The sequence below is a fragment of the Myotis myotis genome, unplaced genomic scaffold (genome assembly GCF_014108235.1).
Source record: "Myotis myotis isolate mMyoMyo1 unplaced genomic scaffold, mMyoMyo1.p scaffold_m19_p_1, whole genome shotgun sequence".
Lineage (NCBI taxonomy): Eukaryota > Metazoa > Chordata > Mammalia > Chiroptera > Vespertilionidae > Myotis > Myotis myotis.
In genome coordinates, this window is record NW_023416313.1 from 73,908,739 (window position 1) to 73,921,716 (window position 12,978).

Consider the following 12,978-nt stretch of genomic DNA (forward strand, 5'->3'; position numbering starts at 1 on the left):
AATCTCCGTAATTGATTGTTTCCAATTTCACATGTAGTCCTCATTTTTCTGCCATTCTCCTTATAAAGAAACTGTGATTCAGAGGGATTGAGAAGTTTTAGGTCACATCATTTGTAAGTAATAGGATCAAGATTCAGAATCAGAGGTTTTAAATTCAAAACACAATGGTAAATAGCACTTACCATCAAGGCACTGGCAATATCAAGAGAGAGAAGGAGGTATAGTAAATTGTAGTAAATGTCAGTGTGAGAAGGATGCTAGGAGTGGGCAAAGAATAGGTGATATGTATTGGTAGGTAAGAGGACTAGGAATGGAAAATTTCAGAAAAGTGTTAGGTGGGTGTCAGGGAAGTAATAATTCAAGTCAAGGACACCAATGTGAACAGAAGCTCAACATTTTATAAGTAAATACCATCTTTGGACTAAAGCAAACAATTTTGCACAGCCAAAATATACTGTGGAAGGTGGAAGTGAGTAGAAGCAGATAAGGTTAATTTATTAATTACTAGAGGCTGAAATTCTGTTATAAGAAGTAATAAATGCTATGCTAAGATAATTGAACTTTTTACTTAAGCAAAGGATAGCCCACTGGGGTATTTTCCTTTTTTTAAATAAGAATGATTTGATTCAACCTGAAATTATAGAAATAAATATAGATTAGAGATGAGAGAAAAATTGAACAAAGGAGATCAGTTAGGAGATAATAAAACGTGAGGTATCTATAATAATAAAAGGGTAATATGCTAATTAGACTGGACATTCTTCCTTCCAGACAAAGCCGCAGTGGGCAGAGGCCGAGGCAGAGGTGGCAGAGGCCCCCAGCCATGGCAGCGATGGGCAGGGGCTAGGCCAAGGCCCTTGCATGAATTTCATGCATCGGGCCTCTAGTATGATATAAAAGTCACAAAGCAGGGCACTAGCTGTGAGTAACACAGAAGATGGGAAACATTTTAGAGATTGAATGGACAGAACTTGCTGATTACCCAAGATAGAGAAAAGAGGTATGTGTGATTAATGGTAAAGACATTCACTGACATCAGGTATTTAATAGAGAGCAGGTTTTAAACATGTTGAGTTTGAATGCTCTCATGACCTTTAGGCTGCAAAATTCAGTAGGTAGGTGGAAGTTCTTGAAGACTGTTGAGCAATGAAACTGATCATTTTATTTAAAACTAGAGGCCCGGTTCATGGATTGGTGCACCAGTGGGGTCCCTCAGGCCAGCCTGCAGGGATTGGGCCAAAACTGGCTCTCTGACATCCCCTGAGGGGTTCTGTATTGCGAGAGGACACAGGCCAAATTGAGGCACCCCACTGGTGCACAATTGGGGCCCGGAAGGGACCACAGGAGGGCTCCAGAGCGAGTCCAGCTCATCTTGTCCAGTCCAGATTGGCCAGAGCCCAGCAGCAAGCTGGCCTACTGGTTGAAGTGTCTGCCCCCTGGTGGTCAGTGCATGTCATAGTGACTGGTCAAACGGTTGGACATTAGTATATTATGCTTTTATTATATAGGATTTCAGAATCCCTAAATCATCGACCATATTTTCTCCATCATAATGTATTTTGTTCATTCTAAGGAATTTTTTCACACATGAACACCTCTAAAATTAAATGTGACTCACAATTTATGGAGTCTTACAATGCAATTGTACATAAGAAACATAAAACTGTTGAATCTCATAGTCAAAGGCATTTTATATTTGATGAAACATACCATATGATCTCCTTATTTATTGGTTTGTCTCTCTCTTCACTAGAATATAAGCTTCATCAGGATGAACTAGTGTGCCTTGTTTGTTTTTGTTTCCTATTTTCTTCAGTCTGTATCTCCAGTGCCCTGAAAAGTATCTGCTACATAGTAGGTATGCAATAAATATCTGCTAAACAAATGAATGACTCAGACTTTTTCCATCAATTGAAATTGATAAAGTGTTGTGTGTTTTTTTTGTCAAAGGGGAGATTAAGTATATGTAGAAAAATGGAAGGAACTGAATGCTGATAACTTTTAACAAAGTTTAGGAAGCACAAAGTGCTTGCCTATATAGTGAAGATCTGTATGGGGAGTGAGAGGAGATTCTACATCTCTGGGAATTAGCATAAAGAGGCAGGCACTTAGATAAAGAGTGTGATGAATAACATACCTCAGTAATTTAGAATTCTTTTTAGAAGTCCTAAGCAAGAGTTTAGGGATGGTTTTTGAAACAAATTTTAGCCCATACTTAAAAGAAAGAAGTTATCCTAATCACAGATTTATATAAATTAGACAAGATAATAATATTATTTAATTCTACTTGTAATCACCTAAAGCTATTAAATATATTTGAAAGCTACACACACATACACCCACACACACGTACACACACACAAAGAAGTTAATACATGAGAAAGAAGCTCAACTTAAGTAATTGAAAGTCTTGCTCAAAGAAAAGCAGTTTATGCTATTGCAGAGGATATACTTAAAATCAGCAGTTAAGAGGAAAATTTTGGCTCAAAAAGGGAAGAATGCTCTAATAACTAAAGCTGATTGTCATTGACAAGAAGTGACTAAAAAAATATATCAAATGTTTAAACAGAGGCTGAATAGTCTTTTTAGGGCATGATATAGGAATATATGCAGTCTCTTTTACTGTAACATGTTTCTGTAATGCAAAATAGGATGGCAAATAGCAACAACTCCCATCTCTTTTTTTAAAAAATATATTTTATTGACTTTTTACAGAGAGGAAGGGAGAGGGATAGAGAGTTAGAAACATCGATGAGAGAGAAACATCGATCAGCTGCCTCCTGCATACCCCCTACTGGGGATGTGCCCACAACCAAGGTACATGCCCTTGACCGGAATCGAACCTGGGACCTTTCAGCCTGCAGGCTGACACTCTATCCACTGAGCCAAACCGGTTAGGGCTCCCACCTCTTTATATATGAGGGGAATAGCCTCAATGTAATATGGTGGTTGCATTGCTTCACATGTGACTTTTCTAAGGATGTTAATGGTTTTAGCCTCCCAAAAGTGCAAAGTAAATTGAGACAGGGAACCTGTCATCCACAGAAGCATACAGTGTTGTATAAGTCATCTATTTTCCTTTTGATCTTCCCCTCAGCTACCTATGGCTTCATGCTTAGTCCTTGAACAGCTCATTGCACAATTTTTTTGTATATTTTTTGCTTGTCACCATAACTCAGTAGACTAGCCTTTCTTGGGGTTCAAGCCATCTGTTCCTAACCCGTTTTCCCTCAACATGATTTTAATGCATACTTTTGCAGATCAGGGTTTGGGGGGACATTACTTCACATTATTGTGTTGGATAGGAGGTTTGGACAAATGGACTCTCAAACTTGGAGTTTTCATGACTAAAGAAGTCCCTGTCTAACCAGATTGAATATATGCTAAATAATAAAGACCAAAGAAATCTGGGATCACTGATCTTATTTGTGTTTATTTTGCTCAAATTGGAAAGTTAATTTTAATATTTAAGTATAAACTAATTTTGAATTTGGTAAATGCTATTATCCTATCTAATAAAGAGTGAATATGCAAATTGACTATCAATTCACGACAAAGATGGTGCACCCACAGCCAATAAGGAGGGAATATGCAAATTGATGTGACAATGATGGTGGCGGCCCGGGCTGATGATGACACCTCCCTGGCCGCTCCAGGCCTCTGGGCAGCGCGCAAACACGGAAGGCAGCTCCGGCCGGAGCAAAGGTGGAAAGGCAGCTCTGGCCAGAGCAAAGGCGATGCCGGCACCCGGGGGAAGGAAGGCTTATTTTTACATGAATCTTTGTGCATTGGGCCTCTAGTTAAGACTATAAATGAATGTCAGCTTCCTTTAAAAAATAAGCTTTACCAAACAAAGTCAGTCCATTTCTATAATTTTAGGCTGTAAACAGACAGCTGTTAGTACTTCCATTAATTATCTCAAATACATGGGTAGTCCTTTACGCATTAAGAATAGTCCTGTTAATTCTTTGTGAGTTTACTGAAGGAATGCAGTGAATAAAGAAAGCCCATACTGCAAATTTAACAATCTATTTCTTTGAAGATTGTCAGTGTTTGCTTCTTCCAAAAATGCTGGTATGTAAAAATTCATCAGTCTAAAGACTTTGCCTTCCCCTATAATATTACTGTTATGAGACAAAAAAAAAAATGTAAACTGTTTGCAAATCACATTCTCCAGATTAACATGCAGGTACTACTTTACTAGTAGGCTGTAACATTAATTTGTTTTGTGAGCCAGGAGCTAGGAGAATTACTCATCTGGTGATATTTAAAATGCTGACAATCTGTAGTACTTCTTTATAGATTGGAAGAATTGCCTGCATTTCTTCAGGACCTACTTGTTTTTCTATCTTAGAACAACACAGTGACTCTATCCTTCTCTACTAATAGACTGATTTTCTGTAACACTCCTTTGGGAGTATTTTCCCACTTGTTAAATTGCTGCCTGATGGGACATAATAACATTGGTATACCAAAAAAAATACTATCAAAAAGACTGTGATAATAGCAAATCACCATTTGGTATAGTGGAAAGAAATGTGACTGGGAGTTGGGATCTGTGTCTAACTTCAATTTTCCCACTTACTTACTCAGTTCATTCTCTTTAGCTCTCTGAACTGCTGTTTGTTTATTCGTAAAATGAGTTAAAGCTAGGTGAGCAATTCTTAAACTGAGATGACATCAAAATCAACTGTGCAGCTTTCAAACAACAGGCGGGTAGGTCCCTTTTGAACTTTAGGGTCAGAATTTATAATGGTGGGGCCTATTCATAAGAATTTTTATAAAGTTTCATGGGTTTCACCTATGTACACTGCCAGCTAAGAAACCTAATTATTTTCAAAGGACTTACCTGGCTTTGTCTTTTTATAATTCTATATATGACATATTAGCATTAGAATAATAATTAAGGTATCAAGTGAATATAACAACTTAAATAGAATTCATGGGATTTTAAAATCCAGTTGTATACCAGTAATATGATTTATTATAATGCATGTGGAATAAACTCTTCAACCAGATCAATGATATAGAAGGGAATAAGAGTTTGGGAAGGGGAGAAAATTTATGGGGGGAAAAATAGAGAAAGCAGCATGACAAGCAACATTCCCTTTCCCCCCAAGAGGAAGAAATGAGCTGAGCTCCTTAACTAAGAAAGAATAGGCTTCAGAAAGACCTCTTGCTCAGATCCACCATGGTCTGAAGTGTGATGGCAAGAAACAAGTGTGCTGTGGTAATAAGACCATCAGCAAATACGGCTGCCTTGGCACCAACTTGCATTCCAGAATGTGTCAGAGCAAAGAGTGAACCATAGAGTAAGGAGACACAGATGCCCACCTAAGAACTCTCTCTGAGGACTAAAGGGATTTCAACAGCAGGATTCTATGTGGTGAAGAACCTGAGTGGAGAGTAGCCAGCCTATGGAGCAGAAAATCTTGTTACTGTGTGAGGATTATAAACATGAGAGCACCCCAAGGCACAAAAATATGTCAGACCCTGAGCCCAGAAAGCCACTAAGTCAAGTAAAAACCTCCTTCTCTCATGCTGTTCCAGCTTGGGCTGGTAGAACAGCTCTCTTATTGAGAAGGAAGTTATCTTAGAAAAGGCGCCAAAGCCCAATATGCCCCCTTTCTCAAAGGCAGGCAGATTGCAAATACTTTCTCAGCCCTGGAAAGCAGGATGGCCCCTAACTCTTCAGGTCCAAAGCAAGAGCACAGTGGAGACCCCCAGGCTATAAGTCAAATATTGAAAGTTATACATAAAGTTAACTGTTTAGTATAATATGTTTTCTTGTCCTGCTTTGACAAATCATTCATAAAGATGGTGTAGAAAAAATATGTTTAAATTTATGATTTTATTTTTTAGGAAGTTGGCACAATATCAAAGATGATAGATTTGGCCACTAGTGTCCATAAGTGGGTATTCAGATGCTGGGCCAGCAAGGTTAGGATAAATAATAAAAAAAAGTCTGCCCTGACCGGTTTGGCTCAGTGGATAGATAGAGCATCACACTGCGGACTGAAAGGTCCCAGGTTTGATTCCAGTCAAGGGCATGTACCTTGGTTGAGGGCACATCCCCATTAGGGGGTGTGCAGGAGGTAGCTGATCAATGTTTCTCTCTCATCGATGTTTCTAACTCTCTATCCCTCTCCCTTCCTCTCTGTAAAAAATCAATAAAATATATTTAAAAAAAATATATATAAATTATTACATGTTTTAACTTAGAATGTGTTTTTAATGCCTTTATTTCAGCAAAATCACTAATTATCATATTTAACATTTTTCATATTAAGTGATCTGTTGACCATAATGCCATATCATACAACCTTTTTTGAGTTATTATAGGTAGATTTGCTTTGTTTTTAAATTATAACTTCAATTCAGAGAAAAGTCACTTGGCTGACTATAGCAACTTAAGATAATAAAAGTATTAAAGCATTGTTTTATAAGATTAAACATGATATGTTCAAGGATTGTGATGCACCTAATGTAATAACTTGTTATAATGGGGAATATAAGCTATTTTACATATTTTAATATATCTTATATATTATCAGTTTTTCGTCACTCTCTGTGGGTTTTGGATTGGTGGACCCACAGCTGCAGCATTTCCTTGAGGTGTAGACTCAGGAGCAGCGCTTCCAGCAGCAGGTACACCAGATGACAGGACTTTGCTGGGAGCAGCTCATGGACAAGCCTGGGCCAATGTTAGACAGTTGGGCTGAGGCCTGTTTTTTGAACTATGTTGACTGCTTCATTGACACAAGCCAATTCATCTTAAATCAACTTGAACACACCCAGAAATCCAAGCCAGTCTTCTCAAAAAGCTTTTCTGACTGATTTCAGCATTAGCTTTATAGAAAATTATGGTAGTTCAAGAAATGGAGTAGTTGATGAGATGGTTGAAGAAAAAGCTATGGGGGAATTAGTTGTCACTCTTGTGACATCTGGTCATCTGAGAATGAACAAAGGCCCATTTTGTATGTGGCTAGAGTTGGAGGGTGTATGTGTATTTGGTTGTATTTTTTAATGTTAATCTTGTGAAAGCACTTGACAGATGAATAGAAAACTTTACTAGATGCATATTACTGTAGGTAAGATTATGCTTTTATTTTAATCAAAGTCTTATTAAATGTTTCCTATAATTTGGATAGTGGGACTGCTTTCTATAATTTTATAGTAGGGTCACATAGGTAAAATCTGTCATTTACAAGGATTTATTTCAGATTTCTGAAGACACTGACCCACATCTCAGGTGTATCTGAGAAAGGGTGGCAGAGTAATTTGGTACTTCCTGTAAGCCTCCCTATTTAGTATTTTGATCATCAGTACTGGGGGAAAAAAATCTATGGAATATTCATATAATACAGTTTTGCTCTCAAAATTATCTTCCTTCCTTATACTGTGACTTATTTAAATATTTATAAAAAATATTTTCTTGAGGTAGTATAGGTAGCCTGTGTGTAGAGGCCCTAAATAGAGGAATCTAGCTAGTGAACAAAGATGTGCCTAAATATGTTGTAAAGATTTAGGACTGTTAAATGCTAAAAGCAGTTTCAGGTAAAGGTGCATATCTAATTCTAACCAGTATAGATTCCATTTGCTGTGTTCTTTTGATCACTGAAATAAAAGCTTCTACAAGATTTTTAAAAAAGGGATGTGACAAATAGGTTATAAAGTTACGTTCATCATATTCTACAGATTATGTGCTCAACATACATAGTATTTTTGCATTAAGAGTTTTTATCTAAGACAGAAACATTCATTGATGGATGAACCATTACTTCAAAAACCAATTGCCTTTGTATCAAAGCAGAATGCTTGATAATTCTTGAAAGTATTGCAACATCCAAGAAGTCCTTACGCTATTGGCATAATAATGTTTAAGAATGCTTTAAGATTTTGTGATATATATGAAACTGAGCTTAAGTATATATATCAGATTCTTCCCTTAAGGAAATAGCTTCCAGACTGGTAAGTATCTCATGAAGGTTTAATACCAATTAATCACTTGTGAGAAATAAGTCAAATACAATCAGAGTTCTATATATATATATTGAGAGCTAATGATGTCTCCAGCATTGTTCTAGCAATTTGAGATACATCAAAGAGCAAAACAAAGACCCTAAAATTATAAAGCTTATAATTTACTAAAAAGGCAATAAACTGAAAAGATTATTGTTAAAATGAATCATTTTTCTCCCCAACAAAACTTTCTAGTGTCTCACCATCTTTTGGGTAAAAAAAGTTATATAACCAGAAAAAAAACTGAAATTTTACAGATGTGTGAAATTTTTAACTCAGAATTGTAACACTCATTGTCCTTTTAGGGTATACATATTGAAATAGGAATTTTTAGGGATAAAAAAGGCAGGTTTAGGGAATTTTTAAAATTAAAGGGATCTACAGAAAAAACAAAACAAACAAACAAAAAAAACCCACAGGGCTACAGAGTTGCAAAAGGTTGCATTCCCATAAGACAGGGAGCAGGGAGCCAGCAGAAGTTACATTTCCATAAGCTAAAGGAACTGGGAGTAGCCAAAGATCTATATTTACAAAATAAAGAAGGAGGCCCTTACATGTCCCATGTCAGGTTTGACGTTTGAGCTCAGGTGTTGCTATAGTGAGCAAATCAAAGGGGAATAGTGGCCAATCAGAGAGGATATCGAGGCATAAAAACTGCAGCCTGTATAAACAGGGGGAAAGGGAACTTGGTGGGACTCTTTCCCCTCCCCATGTGGGAGTCTGTACTTGTTCTTCAATAAATTTCCACCTTTGTGATACCATCTTCTATCCATGGTTTCATTCTTCAACTCAGATGGAAAAGAATCTGGGGAAGCCATCCTATCCAGGGGAACACAATGTGTTCCAGTCCAAAAAATCCCAAATCAATATTATTTATTTACCTGGAAATCCCTGAAGTCCCCTTTCAGAATTTCATAGATAGGAGATCTCATGTTTTCAACAGCAAAATAATAATTTTAATAACTTAAATCAACTTAATATAATAGTACATTTATATTTTAATTATAAACTACAAACAGACTTTGTTTGCCTTAATAAAAGAAAGAAAATGTTGAGAAAAGAATCATGGTAAGTAATGTGAAACCCGAGGTCCTGGTAGAAATTAAGTAAGAATCCTATTTTCATCTCCTTGTATTTAATATGAAAAAAATGTGTCAGGTGAAATTTGTTTAAGGGTCATTTTATGGATGGTTTGTTTTTAACCTTCCATGGCTTTGGAATGAGATGTTTAAATATTGCAACAGAGTTTAGACAAGATTCTTCCAACACCTCTTTTGCTGTTCTAGGAATGCTTAAGGAGTCAGCCTGCTGAAATGGAAAATAGCCAGTGCATTTCCATCCAGATCAATGGGAAGCAGTAGCAGCTGGTGAGCAGACTGCCTTCAGGGGCCCAGTGGACTCTGGGAGATATGGAAAAGTGTTGGAGGGGTGGCAGAGGCCTTTAAAAGTCAGATGGACACCCTTCTGTTGAGTAGGGAAGGCTGTTCTTCTTCTTAATGAACAAAGGATAGCAGGAAGGCATTCCTGCCAGTCATTGAAATTTGTTGAAAATCTAGTATTTGCCAGCTGATGGAGACACCAAATGAACAAAATCAAAATGACTGTTGCTCTCCTGGGTTCTGAAGTGCTTATAATTCTCTGAAATAAATACTCATACACTGGTCTTTGATAACAAGAACATCCCCCCAGTCAGACATTGCTCTTCATTTTATTGAGTAGTGATGTGCTAAAGTGTAGTTTGTGGTCTTTTGATTTCTTTTCTGAGTTTCCTAAATCAAATTTCTAAAATAATGAAGCTTGTTAACATATGAAGTACCCTTTAAGAAAGCTACTTTGATGTAGACTTGGTTCTCCCTTAATGGTATTGTGAGAGAGGTTTTACTCCATTAAGTTGCAAATCCTAAACTATTATAAATCTTTCTATTGAAATAATATGCTAAGGGCTCTGCATATCTTTTTCTGGACAAAAAGAGATTTGCTACACAGTGTTAAATGAACCTCACAGTGAACCAGTGGAACAGCAAATATTTTTTCCCTGTAGGGAGAATGCAATCCTACAGAGGTATTCCTGCTCAATTCCCACAGTGATTTCTTTTTTTTTCCTTTTTTTTTTGCTTTGTTATGTTTAGTTTAAAAAACCATATTTTTAAAAGCAACAAAAAATGAAACCAGAGCTAAGAACCAGGATCTGCAGTCATTAATCCTATTTTCATTTGAGAATGAGAGTGAATTCTCAGAATATCTTAACCACTCTCCCATGAGGGTTTAATAATTAATACCTGGAACATTGATCACAAGTTACATTGAAAAATGTAACTTATTGGAATCAGTACCACTTTGCTGTGAATCATTTTATTCTTTAAACTACAATGGAGGTAACCTAAATTTCTTTAGCTGCCAGCCACTGGAGAAAACCCAATGTATTGACTCTCTGGGGTTAGATAAAAAATTATCCCTGTTTTCAAATTGTTACTGACATCAGCTGATGCCTTCACTGGAAGTGGAGGTGGAGAGTGCACAGATGCAACAGGGACTGAAGCGTTCTGAGTCCATAAAGATGTCAAAAAATAAAAAGATAAATACCAGTAAGTGATCGTCTTACTCTGCAAAAATCAAACTGAATGTAACCAGCTATGCAAAAGAGCATAGGAAGAGAGCTGCAGAGAGACAATTTGGACTTCCTCCCACTGAGTGTATGATCAGACAATAGAGAAACAGGAAGAACAACTCCTTCAGATGCCAAAAAAGAAGAAAGCCTTAAGAAGAAAACCAACAAAACGTATAAAATATTGATTTCTTAATTTTGGGTTGGGGCATCTTATACATGGGAGCGTATTATACACAGAAAGATATGGTACATCTGTCAGAGTTCTAGAAATTGAAATGATAGACTTCGGCTTTAAATTGTTATCCATACAATGTGCAGAGGGTAAAAGACATGGCTTAATTTTTTTAGATAAAAAGTAAAAACTATTAAAAAATAACAAAATTATAATTATGAAAATTTAAAAAAGAATCATTAAAATAAAGTATCAGTGGGTAAGTGTAAACAGAAAAAGTCAAAGAGAAAATAAGAAATCAAAAGATAGGACAGAAGAAAATAATTAGAATAAAATGTGACAGGACAGAAAAGTAGAAATTACAATAGTGAATATAGTGAGAATTGCTAAGATTTATATAATTTGAATTCTAGGGAAAAAAAAGAAATATGAGATAAAAGTAATATTTACCAAGATAAAGCCAATCAACTTTCCAAACTGATAAAAGACACTATATTACAAACTTAAGATGTCCTATGATTTCCAAAAAGGTTACAAAAGGAATGAAGAAAGGAGGGAAGAGGAGGAGCAAAGTTTTCAACTACACATATCATGGTAAAATTTCCCAAAGCTAAAGAAAAATAAATGCCTTAAAAGCAGCCAGAGAAAGATTATTTTACTCTCAAATGAAAAAAAAATTGTAGTTGACAGTTGCCTTTTCAGCAGAGATAATGAAAGACATAGACAAGGAACATAAAGCAAATACCTTACAAAGTATAATTCTCAATAAAAAATTATGCAAGAATGAAAGAAAATTAGGTATTTTAGAGAAAAATAAGAGAACTCATAACTAGAAGACATTCAGTAAAGCAAAGACAATTTTTCTCTTTTTTTATTGTTTAAAGTATTACATATAGTATTACATATGTTTCCTTATTCCTCAATCAACCTCAACCCAGCCACCCCCATCCCCTGGTACATGCCTTTACCACCACCCTCCCCCTAGTGTTCGTGTGCATTGGTTATGCTTATATGCATGCATACAAGTCCTTTGATTGATCCCATTCCCACTGAAGTTTGACAGTCTATTCAATGTTTCTCCGTCTCTATATCTATTGTTGTTCATCAGTTTATGTTGTTCATTATATTTTACAAATGAGTGAGATCATGTGATATTTATCTTTCTCTGACTGGCTTATTTCGCTTACCATAATGTTCTCCAGGTCCATCCATGCTGTTGTGAATGGTAAGAGTTAATTATTTTTTTACAGCAGTGTAGTATTCCATTGTGTAGATGTACCACAGCTTTTTGATCCACTCACCTGCTGATGGGCACTTAGGTTGTTTCCAAATCTTAGCTATTGTAAATTGTGCTGCTATGAACATAGGGGTGTATATGTTCTTTCGGGTTAGTGTTTCTGGTTTCTTGGGATATGTTGTGTTCCAGCCCCAGCAGGTCCAGGGGTTACCAAAGGTGTGGACGGAGTGGGCGAAGAAGGAATGACACGGAGGCAGCGTTCAGTTGGTCAGCATAGCCAGGTTTCTTCTTTTATTCTCCTACATCATCTATATTTATACCATTTGATCCTATAAGCATGCCTCTATAATCATGGTATGTTTTGGGTAATGTTCTACAGTTCCTTGTTTCTTATCTGACCTTTGCCAAAAATCCTGTCTCTATCTAGTTCTATTGATTTTAATGTTGCCTAGGTTAATCTCTGTGTTCGATTATAAGGGCTATTTCAAGGTCACTGCTCTACTGATAGGCTACAAGGAAGTGACAAAAGGAGATTATCCTGCTCAGTAAAGGTTATGTCCTCCCAGCCCTGCTGCTTGCCTTCCTTGGGACTGCCCTGTGTCAGTGGGTCTCCAGGGGTATAGGCTCTGGTGCTTTCCCTGGTGGGCAGACCCCTGGGGATGTGGGCCCAAGTCCCAAATTTATTGCCAACAGTCTTAGTCCAAGTTCTTCATAAGTAGTACATGGTATTTCTGTAACAACAGGGGGTTTCACTGATTTATTCTCTTCCTTAGTCCTGTTAACTCCAGGGAAAAATCCCCACCTGGGGAACAACCTTTCTCGGGGAGGTGGTCCTGTTTAAGACACATAGCACTAAGAAGGGTAGCAAACATATGTCATATACGCCAGGTCCCTTGAAACATAAGCTGTACAGATGTTTCTTCCCTGCAGCGACTGTGT

At 36.8% G+C, this 12,978-nt stretch overlaps 1 pseudogene; it reads left to right on the plus strand.

Moving 5' to 3' along the window:
* Positions 1–3,926: 3,926 nt before the first annotated feature.
* On the plus strand, positions 3,927–6,837 carry LOC118664432 (annotated as a pseudogene).
* Positions 6,838–12,978: the final 6,141 nt, after the last annotated feature.